Below are 26,873 nucleotides of genomic sequence, written 5' to 3'. Positions count from 1 at the left end.
TTTGAAGGGTTTGATTGATGTGAAAAGTGAAATAAAATATCAAACTAAGTTTTGCTTCCGCTCTGTTTTTAGCGCGTGTGTGTTCTGCAGCGCGCGTGTGTGCAGCTCCGTCTACAGAGACGGCGCCTTTTGGGTCGGTGCGCCGTATGTGTGTTTTAAAACCAAAAATGACACACAAAACTGAGGGTGCGCCTTTCCACACTGTGCGCCATATGGTCGCGAAAATACGGTAGACAAAATAAAAAGCCATCTCCCCCTGTACAACAGAAAACCTGGTTGAGCACGAGATCAGGTAACTACAAGTGTGGTAATTGTAAGTAATTGTAAGTGCCTTGGTTTTTCTAAATGGTTTTTCAATTATGTTGACCATGTTTGATATATTTCTTGGAAGATTATCCATATAAATTAAGATTTGGTTGGAGTCAACAGCTCCTGCTTGGAGGTGCAAACACCAACAGAGCTGTTCTGCAGAATAAATGAATTGTGCGTTCCTCCAGGCCACCGGGCAACAACGTTTGACAGAGACATAGTTACATCGCAGATTATTTGTGCATTGATTGAATGAAATCCTTTCATGTTCACGTAACTGAATTAATTGTGTGATGGTGCTTTTATTGCGATGTGGGTGCAATCTATACCTCCAATTATGTTTGGGAATCTGGCGATGGCGTGAAATCCTCGTTTAATTTCGGCTTGTTGGTGATGTGTGTATGGGAACTGGATGCAAGTTTGGGCCAGAGAAATTATTGCATCCAACAATGCCGGCATGATTCTGCTTAGTGTCTACTGCAAAATGCCGTATATGTCTCCAATCTCTCTCTAAAATGTTCCAGTTGCCAAAAAATCCCAGGGTGGACAGGAGCTGGATGTGACTGGGATGGCTTTGGTGCGTTTGGTTTCTCGCTCCAACATAGGTTGTAAATCACAGCATAGGTCCATCAGAATGTTTTTGGAGAAGCGGTACCTGCTGAGAAGCCACTCTGTGCTCTCACTGAACAGATCAGCGCGCTCTTTGAAAACCCGCTCCCATAGGAGCGCACGGTTCTCCAAATCCTCCAACAGTGCAAGATAAGCCATGGTACTTGTATTTTCTTTTCAGGTCGTCCTGCCACAGCTGTCTTTTATAGCTTGTCACACCAATTATTCAAAATGTCTGCTAAATTACTAATGGAGAATTTTTATTAATTAGAGGAAACGGGGAACATGTGTGAAGTTTGAGATCGCTGAACACTGTGACTCTTTTAATGGGTTCTATTTGTAGTTTCACTGTTCTACCACTAGATTTTGTGTGTACGCATGGTCAGAGTTGTGCTTAAATTTACACACGTTCCTACGCACAAGTACAGGTTGATAAATTCTATACTTTGTGTGGCAATGTTCTTACGCACACATCTGTGCGTACGCACGGTTGATTAATGAGGCCCCAGGACCTTGAAATGTTTCTTACGAAGCCACTCCTTCGTTGCGTGTGTTTGGGATCATTGTCATGCTGAAAGACCCAGCCACGTTTCATCTATGTTTCACAATGCCCTTGCTGATGGTTTTCACTCAAAATCTCACGATTCATGGCCCCATTCATTCTTTCCCTTACACAGATCAGTTATCCAAGTCCCTTTGCAGCCTATGCAACTCAGCTTTCTTTCTCCTCCAAACACAACAAGTTGTTTTTCTACCAAAAAGTTCTATTTTGGTTTCATCTGACCATATAACATTCTCCCAATCCTCTCATGCATCATCCAAATGCTCTCTAGCAAACTTCAGACGGGCCTGGACATGTACTGGCGTAAGCCGGGGGAACGTCTGGCTCTGCAGGATCTGAGTCCCTGGCAGCGTAGTGAGTTACTGATGGTATCTTTGTTACTTTGGTCCCAGCTCTCTGCAGGTCATTCACTATGTGCCCCGTGTGGTTCTGGGTTTTATTCACGGTTTTATTCACCGTTCTTGTGATCATTTTTACCCCACGGGGTGAGATCTTGCATGGAGCCCCAGATCCAGGGAGATTATCAGTGGTCTTTTATGTCTTCCATTTTCTAATAATTGCTCCCACATATGATTTCTTCACACCAAGCTGCTTATCTATTACAGATTCAGTCTTCCCAGCCTGGTGCAGGTCTACAGTTTTGTTTCTCACGTCCTTTGACAGCTATTTGGTCTTGGCCATAGTGGAGTTTGGAGTGTGACTGTTTGAGGTTGTGGACAGGTGTCTTTTATACTGATAACCAGTTAAAACAGGTGCCATTAATACAGGTAACGAGTGGAGAACAGAGGAGCCTCTTAAAGAAGTTACAGGTCTGTGAAAGCCAGAAATCTTGCTTGTTTGTAGCTGACCAAATACTTATTTTACCCAGGAATTTACCAATTCATTCAGTAAAAATCCTACAATGTGATTTCCTGGATTCTTTCCCTCCATTCTGTCTCTCATAGTTGAAGTGTACCTTTGATGACAATTACAGGCCTCTCTCATCTTTTTAAGTGGGAGAACTTGCACAATTGGTGGCTGACTAAATACTTTTTTGCCCCACTGTATGCATGCCCTGCTAATGGTAAAATGCCTGATTCAGCACAAGTCATTTAATCCCTAAAGTAAAAGCATGTGTTGCAGTAAGGAATTGAGTCGAATCAGTCATTAAAGGTGTTTATAGCTGTGGGCAGGAAGAAGGATCTACTTTAGCAGCCTGTGTGACTGAAGACACGCTGTCACTGAATTACTGTCTTGTGAAGGGGATGTTCTGTGTTGTCCATTATGTTCTTCGTTTTATGAAACCTCTTTTTTTCACAGTCAGCTGTAGAGCCATCAGAAGAAAACAACCCTTCTTTATTAGTTTCTTCATTTTTTCTCTTCCTATAAGTCACTGGCTGTGATGCTGTTCCCCCATCCAGATTCCAGATGAAATTGTACTCTCCGAAACAGACTACGTGTAACATCTTGCGTCAAACACTGAAATCTTCCAGAAGAAGTACAGTTTGCTCTGTACCCTCTTGTAGACAGCATCAGTGGTGCATTGCTTCAACTGAATTATTTTGGCCTATAATACCACTGTGTTGAAACAGGATATGTTCACAAACTCTTACATGAAACAAGTTTTTAGGACTGGCTTCTTTCACTAACATAAAATCATCAAATGTATAATCATGTCTCAGAGTAATGCAGGAAAAATACTTAATGCATGTTACCTCTACACTGGACTACTGTAATTCTGTATAACAAGGGTGTCCCAAAACGTCTCATAAAAGCCTTCCGCTGATCCAAAATGCTGGAGCGTAGACATTGATGCTAATTACAGATGAGATTATCCATCCATTATTTCCCCCTGCTTCATCATTCTCATTTCACGGGGTATTTCGTTCCAATGATAATATTTCACTCCCTCCCTTTTAAAGAACAATTTTAGATCTATTGTCAGTGACACTTTGTCACCTGGGGGGAGCTGAACCACCTGCAGCTCAATGTGACAGAGACAAAGGAGCTCATAGTGGACCTGAGGAGGGCAAAAACACCAGTGACCCCCGTTTCCATCCAGGGGGGCCCTGTGGACACTGTTGAGGACGACAGGTAACTGGGGGTGAACTTTAATAATAAATTGAGCTGGACCAGAAACGCTGAGGCTGTCTACACGTAGGGCCAAAGCCGACCCTTTTTCCTGAGGAGGCTGAGGTTATTTAACAACTGCCAGTCAATGCTGATGATGTTTTATGAGTCGGTTGTAGCCTGTGCGATCTCCTTCGCTGTCACATTCTGGGGAAGTGGCATGAAGGTCGCAGACACCAACATACTAAACAAACTGATCAGGAGGGCCAGTGATGGGGGGGAGGAGCTGGAAACACTAACAACTGTGGCAAAGAGGAGGATGCTGGCCAGGCTTCATTCCATATTGGACGATGTCACACACCCTCTCTACAACACACTGAAACCTGTTTAAACTGCTTTATCATTTTTTGTTTGCTTTTTTAAAGAGCAGAGTAAAAAGATTTTTCTTCTGGTTCATTCTTTCTACAACAAAGAAACAACTGAGAAATTGATTATTGGCTATTAGCTTTTTAGTAAATTATTTCATAAAAAAGGATATCTCCAGAATATCAGCATTTCACATACAGTATATTTGCAAGTTCGTTTTTTCTATGTTTATGAAGATCTGTAGCATTTATAACTCATTTATAACTCATATCTAGATATGGGTAGATATCTTCCCATTATAGTGGACCTATCATATTTTTACTTCACACATTTTCCCAGAGAAGTTAATAAATCTCACTCCTGAAGAAAAGAAGGAAAAAAGGAAAAAAAAAAGGGGAAAAAAAAATAAATAAATAAATAAATAAATCTCACTCCTGATAAATGCTGAAAAATGTAAATACAGAAGGTTTTACTATAATGTTGAAAATAAAACAATAATATACAATGCCACCAGATTATTCTTTGTATTAGAATCAAATTATTAAGAGTTGTGGGCCATGGTGTGTTATTCTGTATTAACGACATTACTTTACTCTTTGATCTGGTGTCTACTGGCGCTGCTTCATCGCAGCAGAACAGATTCAACATGGCAGGTTGTTGGATTTGTCATTTGTGATGCAAACCACTAATCATATCAGACAGAAGGATCAGTATGTACCCAGTTTTACCAAAGCACATAACAATTACACTGAGTTAAAGCACATTGACTCTTGATTTAACACACTCAATATGTGGAGATTTTCTTTTTTTTAATCCCCAAAGTTATACTTTTAACAATCCATCTAGCCTGCTTCATCTTCTGGACTGTATCCCAGCTGTCTCTGTGCGACAGGTGTGGACACAGTCTGGACAGGTCACCAGTCTACCGCAGGGTTATACAGAAATAAATAACTATGTGCACAAGCACTCGTTTCCACGGTAAATTAACTCTGCAGTTGAATCATTATTCAACTGCAGAGTGAAATCCAAATTAATTCTTTACTGTCATAGAAAATAAGATTTTAACAACCGTTAAAAACTGCGTGAAATATGATTTGGGGTAACTTATTGTTTCCATAAACACTATTTATAAACTTTTTATAAATATTTTCTTCTTTAAAATATTCAATTGTTGTAAAAAAGGAACAAAGCCTCAATTGAAAAATGTGATCAAGTAATACTAAATATTAAGTATTTGAATGTATTAAGTATTTGAATTACCCTGAATTACCCTGTGTGTCATGTGTCTCTCCTTGGTTCACAAGCTTTACCTGCATGTCAAAATGAAGTGTCACATGTTTGTGTCATCTAATCAACACTGGCATTTGGAGCATATTCTTCTCTTATTTAAATCCAGCATATTCTAAAAAGACCAAGGCTGATTATTCACGATGTGAAAACTGCATGTGAAGCTTCCCACTTGTTGGCTCTCTGGAAAGTAATTTCTCACATATCAAATCACTACAGCTGGTGTTTACCTCACAGTCTTGCGGCTTTCTCTCCCACCTTCCTGTTCCTACCTACCAGAATGCCAACTTATACTCCATGAACTCAAACACACGTATACATGTGCCAGCGAGCCAATCGGGCATCAGGAATCTTTGGTAGTGGCTGCAGTATTTGAAGAACCATTAAACTACTACACACAATGTTTATATGAGTATAACAAAGAGAAAGAAGTTTCGTTTGTGATGGCATAAGGAACCTCATAGTGCAAAATACAGCCTTGGATACATTAATCGTAATAAATAAATAAAATAAAATGCATAATTCATGAATGCTGGAGGATAACAGGAAAGCAGTAAATACATTTTTGGAAGGTGTCCGCTCATATGAAGATGTGTGCCCAACCCTATAAGCACATTCTTATTTTTTTGTCTGTAAATTTATAGAATAGATTTTTTTTTTTTTTTTTTTTTTTTTTTTTTTAAAGGCACGTATAAGGTGCTTGTGTAACCACATCTTAGAAAAAGTAACCACATCTATATCTTTATGTGCCGCTGCCACCTGAAAGACATGTGAAAATATCTGTATCTGAAAGCTGAATCTTTAAAAGTTGTAAATAGTAGCAAAATGAGGGGTGACTTGCATGTTAAAGTTACTGCAAATAGCTGCCATGGTTACACTGCCTACACTGGAACACCTCATTTACATTTCTGTGTAAACGGAAAAAAAGAAAACTTTGTTGCTCAAAAATAAAAGATTCAACTTTTATTCTCCCATTTTCTAAATGATAGAACCGTTTATAGCTGTTACCTTCAGAAATAGTTCCTGAAACTTCTTTCATGTAGGCTCACACAGCAACGTTGACACTCGGGTGGTTCCTCTGATTTGCCTTCGTAATGCCTTTAATGCTTCACAAATGAGCCACGTTCTTTGACACTGTCTTGCTCCGATGTCAGAGTACAGGTTCTTTTTCGTTCCACACGACTGAGGATATTATATTGTTTGATAATAGACAGAAGTCAAACAAAAAAAAATACTTGACATACCAGAAATGTTTATCATTGCAAGCCATCTGACTAAAGGTTTCAGAGCTTTCACAAAACCCTATACTTTCTATGGCTGAGGATATGGACCCGCTATTCTGCCTCCTGTCGCTCTTCATATCTGCTGGGATCATACATTATAGTATAAAGTAGGTTATAGGGATTATACTAGAGTTAATGTTGTTAACCAAGGGTTTTGATATGTCTGGAATGAATCAATAAATAAATGAATGAATGAATGAATATTTGGACCTGTAGTGACTCAACGCTCAACTTGCTTTGCAGCTAACCAAGAGGTTGAGAGCAAGTAGATACAAAGCTGAAGGAGTTGAAACCAAAAATACACATGTGAAAGAACAATATAAATGCTATGCACATGTGTGGAATTAGAAATAAGTTTCATTTACTGCTCAAAAACAAAAGGTATTAAAATCAGCTTTAGTAAAGAGAGCAGCATGGACAGGATAAAACATAAGGAAACTCCTTCTGAATTCAGACATTAAACCTGACAACAACACAGCAGGAGACACAAAATATGACAATCAAGACAGACCTTTAAACACAAATTATTTTAATAAAATGATTAAATTAAAGCTAGCCAAAATTCAAACTCATGTGAACCAGACAGGATACTTCAAACTATAGCCTCTTTTTTTCTCTCCTGGCTGTCTGCGTCCATCACCTTTCTCTTCATTCCTGATTCGATATCGACACTGCTCTCAAGAGTTGCAGGATTTGCCGACCGGCTGTAGCCCCATTTGTCACTTCACATATCAAATACGTCCGGCTCTCTCGCCCACTGTTATCCTTCCTCTGAATCAGGAGAGGCTGAGTCAGATCCAGCCTGAGCTCTGCACACATGATAACCAGCAGAACCGCCCACAAGAATCAGCAACATTGACTGACTTCCTCACACCCGCAGCGCCCGGCCGCTGAATCGGCAGCTCTTTCCACAGCTCTTGTAAACTGATGGGCTTGCTGACAGCTGTTGCCCCTTGGGAAACTCTCCAGCCTACTGCTACTTCAGTGATGATGATGTAAAGAACTTTTCAGTTTATTAATCATCTGCAACTTGCTTCTGTAGAAGGCTCTTGTAGAATGTTTCAGTAATTTTATGGTAAATAACGGAATCATGTGCAGTGTCACTAATCTGCAGAGAAATTTCACCTTTGGCACAACCACCCAGCAGTTCCGGGATTTTGTTGTATTTTCATTTTCCTGCTTCAAAGCTATTACATTTTTCTAAATTCAACTAGAATTAATTAAAAATCAGTGGTATTACACCTGCCAAATTCATATTCTCCCATTATTAGATTTAGTGTTTTAGAGTGCTTTTTAATAATTACATTATAAGTATTTTTTGTTGTTGTTTTTTTCTTTTTAAGACACTTTCTTTAAAGCAGCACTATGTAACTTTTCCACCTTAATATCATATTTCCAGAGTCATTGTGATGGTACATCAACTTCCAACAGGTTTAATGACACCTCTGTCATGGTCTGAGGGGTCTGTATCACCTTCACTGGCACTATGTAACTTTGAGGAGCATGGTAGGAACCCTGCCACACTAAAAAACTACAAATTTTTACGGCTTTGACTGCTTTACGTCATACGTCACTTCCCCCTCCTTCCCGATTCGTAGTCAAGACGAAAGCTGGGCGGGGCGTGGAGCGCAGAGCTCAGGTTGGTGTTGAGCTAAACGCGGAGTTGTTATCATGGCCGAAGCACCAAAAAATCAGATGAAAATAAACATTTTAACGGAGAAGGCTAAAAAAAGAAAGCGGGAGAGTAACAAGCTAAATGCCCGGACAAGAATAAACATTGGCCCGGCGTTCACTCGCTGGCGTGAGCTGAAAGACGAGGAGGAATGTCTGACCGATGGGGATTTATGGGGATAAAACAAGAGACAGAATTGTTATGATACAAATGTAAATGTAGAGTTCTATGTTCAATAAGAATCAAAATTAGAATGTTTTCACATTCGTCTTGGGTTTTGGTCATTCTAAAATTACTGACAATATCAACAACAGACACAGAATAATAATAGTGATCATAAAATTGTGTAATTGGCAATGAGGAAGCTTTATAAAATAATAATACAATTGAATAGAATTACAGCACTAGAGGAAAGAATGCAATGCAAAGAAAATGTATAGAACATTTCTACTATTTTTCCTGAGAACTGTAAAATTGTGCTGGGCTGATCTGCAAAACATTCAGTTATTCACAGGTTATAAAGTTTTTTTTTATTTTGTCAGTAAGTATGTTGGACTACTAATTTATGACGAAGTCCCTCTAAAAAAACCAGAGCGTATGAGTTTGTAGGGCGCATTATCTCGCTGAAACAGGACAGGGGGTGATTAGTGATTTTCAACTTCGTCATATTATATCGTTTAGCCAAAAATAGATACATTACCTCTTCGCTATCCATCCTGAAAACGACCGCTGAAAACAGAAAAGTAGTTTTGAAAGTCCGTCCTGTCTTATTTCATTCACTATCAAAACAAATGCACGCGACGGGGACAGGAGTTTTCCAGCAGTACGCGCTGGTGCTCATGGGAAATGTAGTTTTCTTTCTGGTAAAGCACTACCGCTTTTGTCCAAAGGAGCCGCCAAACTCAACAAAAGCTGAAAGTTACATTGTGCTGCTTTAAGGCTCTGAAGCAGTTACTCTCTAACGTTCTGCAGATTACACCATCTCTCCAGTAATGTGATACTCCTGTCATTCCCGTGTATGTAGGGACATGTTACATCTTCCTCCGGTTTGTATTTGTTCAATCCTGGAGCAGCTGCGGCATCAAATATACAGTATTGAGACTTTCCCCCCTACATCCCTGGTTCCTATTGTAGGTACTTTGAGTCAGGGTTTAACCTGCAAGGAGAAATGTGAAGTAGCCGCCTTGAGACAAAATACTGCCTTTTTTCATGCACAGAAAATGCACTTTTGAGATCATATGATACTGGTGCGGTAGTCTGCTCCTTTAAACAGGTATACCTCATCATGACTTTTTCATTCTAGAATTTTACAAATAAAAAAGATGGGTGTCATATAAAACAGTGATTCTTAACCATAGGGGCCGCGGCCACACTTGGGCCGCGAGCGCCATCTAGTGGGCCGCGAAAAAAAAAATCAGTTTTGTACATGTGGGCCGCGGGGGCCGCGGGACTGCATAGCAACTCCCGACCAAATGAGGAGAAGAAGACCCTCAGCTAGCTGTACGTGTAATAGTAAGAGAAATGGTGTGTATTTATAGAGAAAATCCTTCATTTTGCACAGAGTAGGTTTAGATCCGCCAGGATCAGGGATCGATTACTTGGGTCTGCGCCCAGAGCGAGCGAGCGCGGCGTGATCATTTATCCTGACTCGTCCGCGCGGCCGGGGAGGTCGGTGCCGCTCGGGCAGTGGGCTCCGTCGTTACTGCTGAAGGATTGTACATGTGTCTGCTGGACTGGACTGTTGTTCGGGCTCGCAAAAGCATCGGAAAGTGACTCTGCTGCAGCGGGCAGAGAGCTGCGGGTTCTGCGCGTCTCAGCTGATCAGGCTAGGATGAAATCCGACACGCGCAGTCCTGACAACTTATTAATGTAAATAAAACTTAGTAAGTTACTTAGTAAGTAATTAGCTTGACTCTTACAGAGATGAGAAGCCTAACAGGTGGAAAGGGAAGTTCAACCCAGAATGGACAGATTCATCCTGGTTCAGTCTTCACACTGGGACAAAACCAGTGTCTCATGCGTTCAGAGACCGTGGCGTTCAAAGTGCGAAAGTAAAACGCCACTGAAACAAAACAAAGTTTTTCATCAAACATATTCACTCAAGTCTGAACTGAAGTCACAGAAAATAAGCTGACCATCTTAAACATGTTTGGGTCCACATACAGCTGTGAAGCAGCTTTCTCCACAATGAACATAATTAAAACTAAATATCGTTTCAGGCTCATCAATGAGCACCTCCACATGCATATGAGAACCTGACACCATCGAGCCCAGATTTAAAGTCCTGGCAGGAGAAATTAGAGCTCAGTTCTCTCACTGAACGACAGAAAGTGAGGGCATAAGATTAAGGGGAAGAAAGAAAAACTGCAAAACTTTTAAATTGTTAAGATGTGTTTATATTAATTTATTATAAAAATGTGTTGAGACAATTAACAAAGAAAAGGGGAAATTCAAACTGCTGGTAAAGAAATAAAATAAGATAGCATTTGAAAAATAAAATAAAATCTTATTTATTTATTTTATTTTTAAGAGAAAAAAATGTGTAATTGAAGTTACACATGTTAATGGGCAAATATGTACTTTTTTAATATAACAGTCAGATGCAGATGTTGATACAACTATGAGGCTACTTGAATTAGGGCTGCACGATTCTGGACAAAATGAGAATCACGATTTTTTTGCTTAGAATTGAGATCACGATTCTCTCACGATTTTTTTCCAATATAAAATTTATTGCACTTATTACTTTAACTTTGCAACAGCTGAACAAAAATATAATAACAATAAACATCTCTTGTCTTCTTTACACAAACCTTTGAATAATTTAAACAATAATAACAATTTTGAACAATATTTGTTCCTCCCTGAGTTGAACACCCTTTCAGAAAGGGGACTTGTAACAGATCCTGTAGTTCTGAGGCAACAAATTATTCCTCTGGCTGGGATGAACCCCCCATTGCCTTTTGCTGCTATTAAGAAGCTGCCGATACAAAAGGTAAACGTTACAAAAAATATGATGGTGCCTGATAAAAGACTGGCATCAACTTTGTAACAGCTGACATTGAACATAAAAACAATAAACATCTCTCTTGTCTTTAAATAATTTAAACAATAATAACAATTTAACAATATTTGTTCCTCCCTGAGTTGAACACCCTTTCAGAAAGGGGACTTGTAACAGATCCTGTAGTTCTGAGGCAACAAATTATTCCTCTGGCTGCTTTTTGCTGTAACAGCTGACATTGAACATAAAAACAATAAACATCTCTCTTGTCTTTAAATAATTTTAACAATAACAATTTTAACAATATTTATGTGCAATATGTGTCAGGTGATGAGAAAGGTAGATGTTTCTCCAAATGTAATCCACAATCATTAACAAAATATAACAAACATGACAACATGATAGTTGACCATGACAGGACTACAACATCCTAGAACACAGGCCTAGTCATTTTTTTATGCAGCCATCTTTAAAAAAAAAAAAAAAAAAAAAAAAAAAAAAATTTTTTTTTAAATCGTCGTCATTTGGAAATGAGATCGCGTTCAAGCATGAATCGAGATCGCGATTTTTTAACGATTAATCGTGCAGCCCTAACTTGAATATATATATATATATATATATATATATATATATATATATATATATATATATATTTATTATGATGTATATATACTGGACCTTCGCTGCTATACAGTGTTAATATTTAACGGGCCTCGGGCCACTCTGTACTGAAAAAATTGGGCCCCAAGGTCAGAAAGGTTAAGAACCCCTGATATAAAATGAGCGTTTCAACTTCTTTTTTTTTTTTTTTTTTTTTTTTTTAACCTTGTCTGCACACATATTATTGATTGATACCATGACGGTAGAAACCAAAAAGTGTATATGTGTGCATTATTACTATATTTAATATATATACATATATATACGCACACAAATGATTAAAATCTCTTCTAAAACCCTTTGAATTGTTTATCCAAAGCGTAAGGTCATGTTTGTATACAAGTTGGCGTCAGTCGGCATCATAGACCGTAAAAAATGGACGAACCATTAAGTCACATGACCCATATTGCTCGGGCATTATGGCTGTGGCTACCAGCTCCTTCAGCCAATGCCTGCCAAAATAACTGCAGAGCTGCCGGCAGAGGTTTACAGCAGAATATGCTGTTTCACATTGTTACTCAATGGTGAAATCAAAAATTATTGTTATCTACACTGGGTTAGTAAAAACTAGATCAATCGATCATATTAGAAATAAATCTATTGCTTTATATAAACTCTCCTGACATGACACACAAAAAAAAAAAAAAAAAAAAAAAAAAAAAAAAAAAATCACCCCTCTCCGAGTTGTCATGGATGTGAAATCAAAAGTTAAGATATTTCAACATGGGAGTCGCCGGAGATTGACTCACTTTTGCAGCCACTCTCCAGTGGACGGCTGAGGAAGTGTAATGAATCTTACTTCCTCACCAGACTCAACCCGCAAGGTAGATGGCACTTGGTCTTCACACACTCGTGGTGTTTTATTTTGATAATCCACCAAATTCTATATGCCATTCTGATGACTGACATCCTGTCAGCTAAATCTGCTGTGTGTGAACTGACATTCGAGTGTCAAACTTGAAGCGGACCATTGCTTCTGAACCACTACACAAGCGTGTGCTCGGTGATCACTGACTAGAATGATAGCGATACACAGCAGCTGCCGCAGTGCTGCCATTTTGCTCACATTACGTGTCCTATGCGACTCATACTTAAGGAACATTATAGGGCTGGGCGATATATCGAGATTTTAATATATATCGATATATTTTCAAACACGATATGGTACGAGACAATATCGTTTATATCGATTTTTTTTTTTTATGATTTTGATATAGCTTATTTTCTGACAAATTGACTTGAATGTTTTATTTGAGATTTGCACAAATGTTTTGTTATTTGCACAACTGTCAACCTCAGTGGAAAAGTCTGCTTGTTACTGTCTACATTGTATTAATTGCACAGTGTATTTTAATTTAATTGTTATGCAGGAAAGGGATATTTGTTTTATTTATTCAAGAAGCATTTTTATTCTATATATGCAGGCAGTTTATTTTTATTTCATTTGTTTTATACATTTTGATATTGTGCAGACCTCTGTTAACAAAGGTACCTGTGTGACATTTGGCACGAGGCTTTGTATTAAAACTGACTGTTTTTTTAAGGGTTTGCCTCAGAAAAAAATGAAGCTAACAGAGATGCTATGTTATAATGCTTTGGGGGAAACCCCAATTAAGGCACAGAAAAAATATCGAGATATATATAGAGTATCGCCATTTAGCTAGAAAACATCGAGATATGACTTTTGGTCCATATCGCCCAGCCCTAGAACATTAGAACATGACAACCCAAGTCCAGGCTACATGTACATGGTTTTAACATTTTACTCAATTTTCTAGATATCACAGAAAACACAGACTGAGTGGATTTGACCCTCTGCGATTGAAGACCTTTAGCTGGCTCAAGCACAATGGGGAGGGTATGATTTGTAACATATGCCTTAAGTATTTTTCAAGCTGTAATGTGAAATGTAGGGTAAAACACGTGGAGTGGTCAACACAACTAGAAAAATTGCTCTATGAACCGAGTCCATTTATTGATTGATATCCCTGAGAAGAAGTTCTCTGTGATCATTTGTCAGTTTGTTGCAATTTTACAATGACTTCCCTACAGCCTGGGAACCCTTAGGCCTTACAGTACAACAATTCTGCATCACTGGTCTGAGCTCTGATTTCCAAGCACCGGTATTGTATCTTATAGAAACTGCAAACGTGAGATGTCGGATGGGGGGTTACCATATTCCAGGAATCAACTGGAAGCCAAATCAATGCACTACCTTGTATACAGAGCCTTAAATTGATGGAGTCTGCAACAAAGCCAGTGATCGTAAATTTTATTGAATGCACTGAGTTTACGTTACTGCAGAGCTGACATTTCACTTCACACGGCTACTACGGCACTCTACTTCATAGGTGTTTAAAACCTGCAGCAGCTAGTGAAGCAGGTGATGGAAGTTGACTGCTTCCCTAAGAACAATGTTGGCAGGAAAGATGTGGGAGGCCAGAACATCCTTTATCTTTCTTTCATCAGTCTACTTTAATGTCTGCATAAAGGACAGAGCAGATACGCTGATTAGATTGTTTTGGTTTTGTTTATTGCTGGTGTTTCCAAAAAAGTACTATCATATATCTCCATGACATTTTTAATCTTAAAATATAATCAATATTGAGACAACTGGTGTGAAGGCAAAAACAAAGCTTTTCCTCTTGAATTCCTGGATCATGAATCACTGCAGCCTCAGCCTAGCCGGAGTCTCAGGGGTTTTATTTCCAAAAGCATTCTGTGTGTGTGTGTGTGTGTGTGTGTGTGTGTGTGTGTGTGTGTTCTGCTTTTATCCACATTTTACACACCAAACCTGTCAGAATGACTTTTAAAAATTCTTTGGTTTTACTGCTGGAAAGAGCTGCTCATCAGTTAGGATTGCTTTTGAAACTTCACCAAACCTAATGATTTATGAATGCCCTTAAAGGACTTGCTTTAACAGCTTATGTGGTGTGTCATGGTGGGGGGAAAATAAATATATTAAAAAAAACTGTCAGGAGAGTCCTTTTAATGTCAACTCATTATCAATATTTCAAAGGACGCATTGGAGGTGACACCCCATTAACAAAATTAGGTTTGTCAGTGATTTCTGCTGCTGAAAACCGTAATATCAGGTGAACATAATGCATAAATCCAGTACTCCATAATAAATAGCATTTCGTTTACATGACCCACTTCTAAACAAATACTGTAAGAAATTTGATGGTGCAACATTGCGCGGGCATGTAAACACCAATAACCCGAATTTGCTCATATTCGGGTTTTTAAAAACCCCAATACGACCGCTGGGTTACTCCTTTTAAAACCCGAATAGTCATGTAAACGCCAAACGGGATATCCCGATCAAACGGAACATGAATTTGTTTTCTGCGCGTGTTCTGTTCGCAAGGAATCCTGGTCTTTTGAGTCCAGGACGTAGTTCTAAACATGGAAAACGCAAGACCACGCCACACTTTTGGAGTGAGGAGGAGACTAATCACTTCATAAATGTAATGAAGGATATGAACATTTTTGCATTTGTAGATGGTAGAAAGTACGGGGATAGCGAGATTTACAAGAAGGTGAGCGAAAAGTTGCGCAAAGCCGCATTTGTTTTGAATTTGGATACAGGAAGAAGCGGAAATGACGGGAATTGCATCATGATGTTCTCCGCGCGTCGCTGGTTTGATCGAGATATCCCGAATGATTAATTACCATGTAAACAGAATATTACGAATGTTTCAGTAACCGGAATATAGCAATAACCCGAATTTTGACTGCATGTAAACGTAGTCATTAATTATCTCACTTACAGTAGCAAATGTACTGTAAGTGTGTGTAGCTAATAGATGAATGCAATATCCTGGGTGGTGATGTTTCCTGCTATGTTAATCTCTGAAACAGAATATATGAAAATGATATAAGAGAATCTTTTATACCCCTGCTTATGAACAAATGCAGATAAAAAGAATCAATAATGAATACAGAAATGCTCCTGGAAAGGCTCATACATCATACGTGAACAATTACATTTTCTGTAGCCCAGTGCCCTTTAAAGTGTTCCTACATCTTTCCCAGCTGCAATTACTCACTTGAGCCTATTTGAAGAAAAAAAGAAAAGAAAAACTCCCCAGAGGAAAGACAGTTTAAAGAATGTCATCTCCCTTGCAATAAACGGCCCTCTAGTTTCCCTGGCTTTGCCAAAGAAAAAGAAAATAATAAATGCTTTGATGTCGAAACAATTTAAATTTCTAAAGCAAAAGACCAGTGGAGCACAAAATACAGATAACTTTGCATCATACAATGATTAAAGAGTTTAAACACCCAGCAAAATTGTTTTCAGGATGATAATCGAAATGTAATCTTGATATTCAGAAGCTCTGTTCAGGAAGATTATTTCAAGTTTTATGGTCTGATCAGTGACAGACTTTTGGACTCATGTTAGTGTCGGTGCATTACATTTAAACAATAACAGACAGTGTTGCTACAGCTTTACTACTCAGTAAGAATTGTGTTCTGATATAATAAATAATAGTTGGGTTTTTTTAATTTTTGGTTTATTTGTCATAGAAAAAGACATGTTTGGTTGTCCTTGTACTCCTGGATCAATAACATCTTTCTGTCCAGTTTCCTATCACAGCAACACGGCAGAAAGCATTTTCTTTGCTCAACTGTACAAGTCCAATTCATAAGGCAAAAATCACCATGGCTGCGTCCAAAATCCCATACTTCCACCCTAATGAGTAGGCAAAATGAGTATGCGAGATTTTTTTGTGCGTCCGAAACATTAGAACGTACTCAATAGTATGCACTATCCATACTCATTCCGGAGAAATGTATTAGTGTGGATTGATGGACACTAGCAGAGCAGAAACTTCCCACAATGCAATGCAGCGGTGTTTGGTTGCTAAGTGATGTGTATATGTCCTAAGTATAATATTAAGTATAATAATATTATTATACAATATTAATATTATAATATTCGTATATAATAATATTATATAATGTCATCTTGTTTCGGCCAGGATAAACGGGAAATAGCGGAGCGGTGCACCGTTACTGTGATACGTCACTTCCTCCGTGACGTGTGCGCTCTGAATAGTACGTCCGAATTAATGCACACTACTGATATTTACTCAAAAGTGTGCCAAATTTAAGTATACTTTTTAGTATATACTGTTTAGTATGGCATTTCGGATGCACCGCATCTTTTTATTTACTTATTTCTATTATAGATAATTAGGACTATATTATTAGGGCCCGAGCACTTACAGTGCGAAGGCCCTATTGTATCCGTAGGAATACAATGTAGGAATTTATTTTATTTTTTTCCTCGTTTTTATTTTTCTGACGCAATGAGGGCCTTTTTGCCCCCCTAAACGTGCCCCAAAAGCCGCTTCTTCGCCCAAACCGTAACGTGCACCCAGGTGTGTTATACATCAAAATGTGCGTCTCCATCCTGCGACAAGGCGCATTACTTTTCTCAGTCAAAAGCGTTACCGTGGCGACGATAGATGCCAAAAAGCGCGCCCCCCCTTCATCTGGTTGGTCCATATTTGATAGTTCCTACTTTCTGCCATAACTTTTGAATGGTTTGACGTAAAGACTCGTGGGTGGTGTCATCGGACTCGGTATTGAGTCCTTGAACATAATTGGTGCAAATTAGCCCCGCCCCTTCTTCTGATTGGTCGATATGTGATAGTTCCTACTTTCTGCCATAACTTTTGAATGGTTTGATGTAAAGACTCGTGGGTGGTCTCATTCGCTAAATGTCTAGGCCTGAAGAATCTACATGCAAGTCATACAAGCGCTTCCACTGCAGCACGCCTGAACGTGCACAAGGGTGCGAGGGCCCGTTCATCGCTGGTTGCAGCTTTAATTAGTATTATATCTTTCACTTCCTAATTTAATTTAGAAGACTTTTCCTTTCGGTGTTATCAATAAAAAGTGTGGTTTCTTTCTATTTGTTTTTTTTTTTTTTCAGTTGGACATCTCGACATTCATAGAGTGTGAATCAGTTGACTTTTGGTTCAGTGATACGATATACAAGCACCAGCTGTATTATTTTCAAAATTTAGTGAATTTTCTATACTTTTCCTCCATCCAACTTTCAGCCTGATGCATCTGCCCTCTGCAGCTTCACCTACATAGCTTCTATCAAAAAAAAAAAAGACACGCTGTGTATTTTTACTGGAGTGGAGGTTCACTTGAACTGCTTTAGAATTGCATTTGAAACAGACTGTGGCGCGTCTGGAGAATGACCAGCTCATACTGCTGATAGACAAAGCCAGGAGTTTGTTTGTATTATAAATGAGAATAATGAATCTTTCTATAGATTTTCCACAGCATTTGAATGGATTGGTCAAAAATAAAATAACAGGGCAAAGTCTTTTTACTCTATTTTGTTACCTCCACCTCTCATCCTTATCTCCACCGTCACTCCCTCCAACTTTTCATCAAACTGACAAGATTTTTGGGAGGTTTTGGGGAACTGATTAAGACGTGAAGGTCATACCATGTTACTGCACACCCAGCACCCTTCCTGCACCTCAAGAACCAGCATCAGCTATCGCTGGAGACTGATGATGTCCACATAACAACCTGAGGACTTCTGGGGCCTGTACTACGAAGCAAGTTCAACATATCCAGGATATCTTTTCCTTATCCAGATTCACTAAGCGGGACAATTGCAATCACGCTAAGCGGTCACACGACAGTGGTTATCAACTCGGTATATCGACCCAGGTTTTTCCAATCTGGATATGAGCGCGTGCACATAAAAGGGGCAGTGTTTTCAGCGCATGACCAATCGCAAGCATGGAGAAGTCCGCTGTCAGAGCCGCTTATTTCAGTAGCGAAGAGCAAACAATAATTTTACGGAAATATGATGAGTATAGGCATAGAATACAGGCAAAAAGCAACACAGTTGCAGCTGCAAAATGCAGGAAAGACAGCTGGCAAAAGATCGCTGACTGTATAAATGCGTAAATTCATAGGGATATAAACATATATTTGAATATTCTGGGAATCTTAATCTTAAACTGTAAACCATGATCAGCAATATTAAAATAATAAAAGGCTTGCAATATTTCAGTTGATTTGTAATGAATCCAGAATGTATGACATTTTTTGTTTTTGTGTTTGCATTACAGAAAATCACAATATTCTAATTTTCTGAGACAGTCCTGTATATATTGGTTCTATAACTATTGTTGTTGGCCGATAACTTGTGCTGATGCTGTACCAAAGAATTGGGTTTTTTTATTTATTTTATTTAATTTTTTCAGGAGGGGGGTATTTAGTATTTTAAAGTGACTTGAATGTTCGAGGGACGAAATTGAAAATCCCTTTTTTCCTATCCCCTTACAAATGCATCTTCTTTTTGATTTCTTCTTGATTTATTTATTTAATTGGTATTAGTTTTGGATTGACTGTACATCGGATTTTGGGTGATGATTTGTTTTATTTATTCATTGATTGATTTATTTTTTATTTTCTCCTCCACCTCTTTTTTCTTTTTTTCCTTTTTTTTTGGATCGTTCATACAGGTACTCATCAGGGAAAGCAAAGGGGTTTTGGTGGTCCCTGAATACGCGTTCTCTTCGGAGGGATCCTCTCAGGATCCGCGCACCAAGCTCCACTGGATTCTCTTCGAAAGGGCATGCCATTTTCCAAGAGAGCTGATTGGTCAGTGGGCGGTGCTTTTATACCCGGCGATCTGTATCTCGAACATAACCTGCTCCGGAGCAGGTTAGCGGTTCAGCATAAGTTACCATGGCGATGTACCCCGGTGAGAAGTGAACCACCGTCGTAGTCCTGAAAACCCAGGGTTAAACCTGAAGTTACCTCGCTAAACCCAAATCCCGCTTCGTAGTACAGGCCCCTGGTCCTGATGATATGTTGGCACTTGCTGAGGTACGTTAGCACTTTACACAAAAGTACTGTATGACAGAATATGTGTTATGTGTAATATGAAAACACATGGATCAAAAGTGGTCCTATTATGAATATATTTGTGTGCAGTGTTAATATGTTGGTTCATGAAAATCATCTCCCTATTCCTCAGAAACATTCCATATCTGTTAGAAGAAAAGTGTTGCAGTATAACAGTTATGAGGTAAGACTGATCTTCTGACAATGGAAAACGAAGGAGAGGTCTTTTATAAACTATTTCACAAAAATGTAAAGGCCCTTTCGTTTTAACCATTTGTCACCCCAGAATATCTGGAAGAAAGTGCCTGGGAACACATGCCCAAATATACGTATTATTAATTGTAATTTACCTGGGGTGTGCTACAGAGATACAGTAGAGCGTCATCAGCACACTTCCCAGTGACTCCATCATCATTTGGGATTGCTGATTTAAAACTTTATTTTTTTATTATATCAAATAAGGAAGCAGCTGATGAGAGTAACAACAGCAGCAGGACGTCACAGGTAGGGCCTATATTTGTAAGATGAGTAACTGGGGAGAAAAGGAGATCCGCGAGCTGTTCAGTCTCGGAGCCGAGGACGCCATAAACTGCTGAATATCCGGAACCACAAAGGATGGTCCATTGTTTGAACAAGCGGACACAAAAATGACAAACCTAACTCCTTGCAAGAAGCAAAACTGGCCAAAAAAAAACTAATCCCTTTTGAAAATGACACCTGTCTTGCAGTGATAAATATTGCTGATGTGGGGACAATACCTCATTCTACACGCCTACACAGGTTACGTTCTGTTTCGCGGATAACGCCTCCCGATTCATCTTCCCTCCGCTCAACTCAAGATGACAAATAACACGCCTTGCGTTTACATAACCAACAAGCGTTAAACACGCGTTCATCATCCAGAGATATCAGCAGGATCCAATCTAAAAACGCCTACGCTTCCAAGCTGATGCACTAACTGCATATAAACATTGATGGCCATAGCCTATCAGACACAAGTGTAACTCCAGCCAATCAACCCATGAACCTGTAGTGAGCCAAGCCGCCCTGCAACAAATGATCCAAATGGAACTCAAATTAATCAGCTCATATAATCTTTCGCTTTGCTAACTGGCTAACATAGTACCACCCATGCAATCCATGACCTATTGGCTTGAATACATGAAAACTGCAAGTGCAAGACCAGTGAAGCTGCAGAAGGGTAGCACGGAAAAAATTAAACTTGCAAAAAATGTATACATAGTATGAATTAAAGAGAAGCTTTCAAAACCCAGTGATGGTATATCCAAAATCTTTTCCCTGCATCATGTCTCATGCTGGCATGAGGCCAATTATCCTAATGGACAATTAAACACATCTGTATGAGAATGGCACGATTGTACAACAGTTTGGTTATTTATTCGTTTAACCAAGTCCTCAAAATTGAACATCCATGTGACAGTAAAGGAAAAAGAAAAGGATAGTCATGAGAAGGAGGTTGTCAGGTTTGGACATGCGGCAGCAGTCAAACACATATGCCTTAACGTGAGTGGAGTTCTCACTTCCGCAAGTGCTAGACGTTAACACTCTTAATGGGTGTCATAAATCACCATCTTGCCTCAGGAAATATCCAGAGATCACTTCATCAAGTGAAGCAGGTTGAATTGCCTCAGACATGATCTCATGTCTCTGTATGTCGATGCATCTGCCTCTGATATTCAGCGAACCCCAATTATCACTCACTTAATGCTGCTGTAAAAAACATTAATCACCAAACATTGTGTTCTTCACACAGGAAAAAACATCCTCCCGGTCCAGCATATTGCATGCATCAAAATAAAAATTGAATCCTTAGTGCAACAGCAGCAGGATTTGGTTTCTTGCTAGTTCAGCACATAAATGCACTTGCATTTCCTGAGGACTTAGCGGTACTCATCACAAAAATGACTCATAGAAGATAAGTATATTCTTTCAATAATTGGGTAGTTGTGAAGTTGTTGTCTGCAGATGAGCAGTCTCACCCTGAGCACGTCTCTCTGTCATGAGAAGTGAGTAACGTCTGTGAAGCACTATTATTACAGGCTTCCTGCATGAGGAGGGAATTAAGAGATAAGCTTCAGTGGGTGCTGATTTGAGGGGGGGTTTACAAGCAATGGTGCTAGTAGAAAAGAGAGCATATCCTCAACATTTCTGGATGAAATGGTGTAAAAAAAAAAAAAGGAACAGAAAGCGTTTGTGATTTTCTCCCATCAGAAATTATTTTTCTTGTTGTAATCATTAGATCGCAACCACAAGTCATTATTAAAAGTCTACAAATGCTAGAGTGACTGTTAATGATTGAAATGAATAAAAATAGGTTTATTTTTAGACAGTAATATAGCACTCTTAACTGTACAGCAGCCACCAGAGCTTAGATTGAGATACGCACAAGAAGCTTTGCCAGTAGCAGCAACGTCATTTTCTTTCAGATCAAACTCTCAGTTCCAGAGCCAAATTATACCCTTTACTGGGTGGAGGCAGCTCCTGAAGTCTGAGAGGACTGTAGCAACCACTCACTATAAACACTTGTCACATTGAAGAAAGAAATCCCTAAATATTGTGCATGTCTTTTTTGTTGATGCAGTATTTCTTATTCGTATATATATATATATGTATATATATATATATATATATATATATATATATATATATATATATATATACACACACATACACACACACACATATATATATATATTTTAACCTTTAAGAATCATCATTGTCTTTAACAAAACCTTGGACAAGCTATTTTCAAGTTTTACTTCATTCACAATATCAAATTCTTACACAGAAAAATCTGCATAGTTACTTATGTTTCCTTATCATTCCTTTGCAGGTATTGATGAAGCATTTCAGATCCTCACTTTTTGAAAAGTTGCGTCACTGGTTTTTGTTCCTGATCTCAGTCGAGATGAGGACATGCCATCCAGTCAGTAACGCACTCAGGAGGGGGTTGGAATATGGCGCAACATAGTGAAATCAGTGTTTTGTTACAAAACTGAAAGTAAGGAGGCTTTCCAGAAAACACAGTTTAATCATTTCTTTTACCCTGTCCTGAAACATGGTTCATTATATAAATTGTAACCTTTCAGAGGACACATAAAAACTAAATGTTAATTAATAATTCTCCTCTACACAAAAAGTGTCTCCTCTGTGCCACTTGTGACTGTTATCTAAGTATTATGGACTTGTCAAGTCTACCGTAAATGCTGAGTCCTGACATGAACTGTTGAACTTCTGAATTCTAAGAAAACCCAAAAATGAGGACCAGCTTATCAGTAACCCTGAGGACTCAAAAAACTGCGATGAAATCATTGTAAGAAGTCTGAAACACACTATTTCATGTTTCCAACGTGAAGTGACTCAGACTCTCTCTACTCTATTTTACTAGAGCAAAAAGTGTTTTCTCCAGCACAAATGAAGCAAATACAACCATTACGGTGTTTACACAGTAATGGTTGCAGTAGCCTGGTGTAACACACTGCCAGTAAATGGCTACTTGGCAGGGTGTTGAATTTTCTGCTTGCGTGGTGCTGTTAGTCTCTGTCAGCGGCAGTGCAGACCTGCAAAACAGTTATTATGTAGTGGTGCTCAGCTGAGAGCTCTGATAACAAATCTTCTCCTGTCTCTTCACCAAAATGCAGAGTAACCAAACTGCTTTATCACTGAAGCATTTAAAAGTAAAATACTGATGTTGCACTCATCACGTTACATTAAATAGGAAAAAAAACTAGTTCACTTAAGCCTTGTACAAGGAGGGAGAAACGGCAAACATGACTCCGTCCAGACGTAATGAGGACGGTGTAAATCATTCAGTGGGTTTGTTTTTCTTTAATTATTATTCTTATCAATATTTATTGCCAATAGTACATTACATAGTAAACCATGGTACAAAAAAGCATTGCTACAACACTTTGTACAGTCAGTACATAAAACTGCATAGTTTTGAACTGCATAGATTACAGGAAAAATATATATCAATATGTGAACTAAATGCATGCATATTTAAAAAGGTGGAAGTACTTTCCATTCCTCTTCACAACATTATTTAATAATGTGATGCCTATGGAGGGAAGCTGAGCTACTATTTACTATGTAATTATTTGAAGAAATTCCTGGAGGCATAAAAGTACACTTATGTCATACCGTACTTGAACAAATGGATGCATAAAATTGTGTTAATAATTTTCGATCGTGCAGCGATTTCATAGGCTGACATCAAAACTCCAGGAAGTCGATCCACCCGGCAAAAAATGCAGTCTTGTTTGTAAGCACTTTTGCTCTGTGGAGTGCATGTGATATGATTCCTGCGGACACATGGTGAAATATTTAAGTAGTCTACTGAAGCATCAAGCCACACAGGCTGCCAGCTCTCCGGAGTCATTCTTGATGCTGCTTTATATGCTGGACAACAGCGTTTATTGATCTCCTTCTGCTGCTGTGTATTTTGTTAATGACTGTTGAGCTAATGTGTTACACATGCTCATCAAACATAAACAACTCATACTGTGATGCTGCGCAGATTTAATCAAAGCAGGGATCTCATTAAAGATGTCAGATCACATAATTATCACATACCTGATTAACTCAGCCACTAAACCCGTGCAGATGGAGCACGGGCCAGAGAGAGATACAGAACTGCTTCTCAACACAATACCCCCTCCAGCTTCGGTAGTTTGTTGGACACCGACTTTGTCAGCTCGTTGGAATAATAATGAATCTCGTGGGCTGGTTTGCATAATGCAGTATTTCACAAAGAGGTTAATGTACTTAGTCATATATACAGTAAAACTGATGATCAGTTTGTGGTGGGAAATAGTTCAAAGTGAGCAAATGCATTAAACAAATATTTAGTATTTCATACAACTATGCTCAGCCCCGGTTCAGTTTGATACAAAATATCTAAAATCCTGCTGTGTCTCAAAGGTTGGAAATAACCTCTGCTGAACCATATTATAACTCTTGCACTTGTGACACTTGTTTTTGTTACGTGTCAAGACGTCCACAGAAATATCTCAGCTTCCAAGAGCAAACCTGCAGCTCCAGTTTCTAAATTTTTAAAAGGATGCTGATGGACGGGAGCTGTCATATTTAGCGTATTCGTGGTCCCCGTCACTCAGCTGTCAGCCACTACTTAACTGTCGCCCTGTAACCACAGGTCCACTGCACTGACAAACAATTATTTAAAGATACACCTTTATTTTGAAGCGTGTGCGTGACCGACAGCAGGCCAAAACAACAAGGGGACGCATGGTTTAAAGCAGCGTGATCATCTGCAGAGATGAAAATAGTTTAAGTGACAGAGGGTTTTATGACACTGCAGCAGCAGGACATGAATAGATGAGGGGAAGAAGCTTGCATTTAATGAGAGTAAAGGTGACATAAGGGGGATAAAAAAACATGAAATACCAATGTTGTTTTTTTCCTTCCCATACAGCCCACAACTAACATGAGTCTAACAAAGAAGTGCCAGTCAATAGAAAAACCCTAACCCTCCAAAAAAATTTGACATTTTACCAAAAATATTAGCTCATTGTGAATTTAATTGCAACAACACATCTCACAAAAGACGATATAATCTAAAGAAATCTCTGTATGCGGGGGCAAAGTCAAAAATCTATATCGGATGCCTGCGATCATCTTAATCTCAGGTGGCACGGTATTAAAAATAGGCATGATTCTGTAATGAAAGTCACTGCAGGGGCTCAAAAACACTTTTGGAAATCACTTTTTAAGAAAACAGTTGACCATGTCATCCACAAACCCTGGACAAAGCTCCACCATGCAAAGAAGAAGGTGCATATGAACAGGAGCCAGCAATGCTGCCATCTTCTCCTAATCAAAAAGGTAAATTAAAATTTACTGAGCCAAAGTAGAAAACGGTTCTATGGTCAGATGAATAAAAATGTTTAATTATTTCTGGAAACCAATGGCGCTGCCTCCTCTGGAGTAAAGAGTAGAGAGCCTATCCAGCCTGTTACTGACGCTCACTTCATAAGTGATCCATTTCTGAAGGTTTGGGGGTTCATTAGCGCCTACTGAATGGCTAGCTCACACATCTGGAAAGGAAACATCAATGCTGAAAGGATACAAGTTTTAAAGCAACACATACTTCCAATCAGACATATTTTTTAGGGAAGGCCTTCCATCATTCAGCAGGACAACACTAAACCCCATACTGCATACATTATAAAAGCATGGTTTCATGGTAGAAGAGTGGATGCTAAACTGGTCTGCTTTCAGTCCAGACCTTTAACCAACTGAAAACATTAGGAACATAATTTGCCATAAAAAACATGACAAGAAAGTCTGAAAACTGTTTATCAGCTTGAATCTGATGTGCAACATTTCTTTCCCAAGACTCCAGCATTTGGTCGCCACAGTTCTCATAAAGTTTCTGTATATGAACGGTTTTTAAAAGAAAAGGAGATGCTATACAATGATAAACATCACCTCGACCCATTGATTTTTTAGATCTGTTGCTACATCAGATTTAAAACTCCCCCCTTTTTCTAAAGATGGCTCATTTCTTTCTACATTTGATATTTTCCATTTTCTATTATGAATAAAATATAGGTGTCTTTGCGTGCCGTTTCGTATTTTACAGCGTCCTGTCTGTTTTGTATATCTTTTTGAGGCTGATAATCAGTAAATAAATGTCTCTGCAGCTTTATGTCCTCTGGTTATCGAAAAGTTTGACGGTCACCCACTTAACTGGATCCAACCCCCATTAACAGCTTGGCACATCAAGAGGACATATTTCCATCTCCATCTGCCATTTCCTACCACCATCACTTTCTCACACACACACACACACACACACACACACACACACACACACACACACACACACACACACACACACACACACACACACACACACACACACACACACACACACACACACACACACACACACACACACACACACACACACAGTGATGTAATTCCTGGCCAATGGTCACTTGGACAAAGACAAAGTCCTGCTGATGGAAAACAAAAACAGCTGAAAGCATGGGGGCAGATGAGAGGGTGATGAGTGGGAGTTTGTGTGCTGACTGTTCGCCTGAGCATATACGTGTGTGTGTGTGTGTGTGTGTGTGTGTGTGTGTGTGTGTGTGTGTGTGTGTGTGTGCTTGAGCAGGGCATACACAGGTGTAT

General features: G+C 39.0%; 1 protein-coding gene across 1 annotated transcript in view; it reads right to left on the bottom strand.

The window, feature by feature from the left end:
• The window catches only part of gnai2b (guanine nucleotide binding protein (G protein), alpha inhibiting activity polypeptide 2b), a 56,494-nt gene that overhangs the window by 28,381 nt on the left and 1,240 nt on the right, over positions 1-26,873 (bottom strand). The window lies entirely within an intron of this gene.

This window comes from Cololabis saira, chromosome 8, assembly GCF_033807715.1.
Source record: "Cololabis saira isolate AMF1-May2022 chromosome 8, fColSai1.1, whole genome shotgun sequence".
Lineage (NCBI taxonomy): Eukaryota > Metazoa > Chordata > Actinopteri > Beloniformes > Belonidae > Cololabis > Cololabis saira.
Note: the sequence above shows the minus strand (reverse complement) of the source record. Positions and strands in the feature narration are given on the sequence as shown.